Source organism: Silene latifolia, unplaced genomic scaffold (assembly GCF_048544455.1).
Source record: "Silene latifolia isolate original U9 population unplaced genomic scaffold, ASM4854445v1 scaffold_57, whole genome shotgun sequence".
NCBI lineage: Eukaryota > Viridiplantae > Streptophyta > Magnoliopsida > Caryophyllales > Caryophyllaceae > Silene > Silene latifolia.
Window position 1 is genome coordinate 731119 of NW_027413480.1, and position 2078 is coordinate 733196.

The window sequence follows — 2078 nt, forward strand, 5'->3', positions numbered from 1 at the left end:
TATGACGGAGAGGATAATTTAGATTACCTCCCGTTGTGTATGCATTAACTTCCCCAAACCAAATAAGACACTATTGCTAATGTCAAAGTATTGGGGTAGTTCATGCACACACTATGCTATGCATGAAACTAGATTGTCATTTTGGATTTTCAAAAAAATGGGAACAATAAAGTAAGAACACCTCAATGGAACCGAGGTGTGAGTCCTTTGATGTTGCTAGGACTAAACCAACAATGATCAAAATGAAATAAAATACAAAGAGATATAGACAAACCATGGGAGAGTAGGAGTCTCCAAGGCTAGTCTTCCATCATGCTATCATCATCATCACTTCCCACATGAGAAGTGGTCACATTGCCACTTTCCTTGGCACTTTCTTCTTCTCTTTCTCCATCATCTTGTTCATCATCATCTTCACCATCTCTTTCTTCATCTCCACTTGCTTCTTCCTCAATATTATCATCAATTTCTTCACCATTTCCAACAACCTCATTGTCTTCCACCACGTCCCTTGATGCACCCGGAAACAAGGCTTCTTTATCCGCCCAACTAGGCAAAGGACAAGATGGATCAAGGAGTCCTTGCCTAGCTAAATGTAAGAGGGGAGGATATTGAGCCAAATAAGCATTCTTCCGATCTTCATAAGCTTGCTTGTGCATGGCTTGCATAAGAAGAGTGACATAGTCTTTCCCAATTTCAACTCCTTGCGGTTTGAACTCTTCATACACAAAGGGGTAAGGCGGTATAACAATGGAAGAGGAGGGAGTTTCATGATCACCCTTTTGTTGTTGAATGATGTACTCGGCTTCTTCGGATAGGGGAAGTAAATAGTTGGTCCGGTGGACACTTAGACGACAAATCTTCGCGGGTAAAGTGAATGATCGAGCCTCACTAGTAAGCCACCCATACTTGGTGTCAAGGGGATTGTGAGCAACCCACTTGAACTTGTTAATCATGATAGACATATCAATAAGATGGCCACCTTCCTTAGCCTTGTACTTGCTATCCTTATTGAAATTAGGATCAAAGTGCTTGGCTAGGACCGTGACTAGGCCGCCATTAACAATAACGGTTGTACCCTTCTTCCCACTATCTACATGGAGCCATCTATCAACCAATAGCCTCAAAGAATTGTAAGGCTTGGTATGAATTCTTCCAATATTCAAAGCCGATTCAAGGAGAATAAAATCAAGTCTTGTGAAATGATTGGTGTCTTTCCTAGCAATTATGGTATTTCCCACAACTTTGTGCCATACTCTTATGCCCGGATGATGGACCAAAAGAGCACGACAAGCATGAAAATCATCAAATTTCTTCCCGGAGATTGCCTCCCAAAGAGGCTCGGGGTCATACTTCCCATATTGCTTAAAGTATCTCGATTCATCGCTAAGACCCAAAATTTCACCCAATTCCTTAAAGGTAATGCGTCTACTAATGTTAGCTAGACGAAACTCAAGATTTTCCCTATTCTCAACTTTTGTCACTTTTAAAGAACTTAAGAATTCCAAGACAAGGGAAGGGTATGTCAATTCCTTTGTTTCAAACAATTTCTTCAAACCCATGGCATTGAAAAAGGCTTTTGTTTGTTCAAGAACACCTAATTTCTCCAAAGCATCTTTACATATGAATTTGGTGGGTTGAATTGATTTCATAGCAAACTTGGCAAATGTCTTTCTATGGGTATCGGAAATAAAAGTTACCTCCGGATAATGCAAGAGTTGATCGATTACCGGAGTAGAAGGTGATGCTCCCATAGAAGTTTGTTGTTGTTGTTGTTGCACTTCCAAGTTTGGTGTTGCTACCACCATTGCCAAAGCTTTCTTTGTTTGGAGAGCTTTTTGCCATTGAGAGAGAGCCTTTGCCTTTGGTGCCTTTGTTGCACCCTTTGTCCTTGCCATTTGATGAACTAACCAAGAAAAGAATCAAAAATCTTCAATTTGTAGAATGCCCAAATCGATTTGAAGGTGAAAGGCTTTGCCTTTATGAAGTCAAAAATCGACTCAAAGGTTGAAGAATTTGTTCTTGGTTTTGATTGTTATTGAAGATGGAGTGATTGATTTGTTGTTTGAAGGATGGTT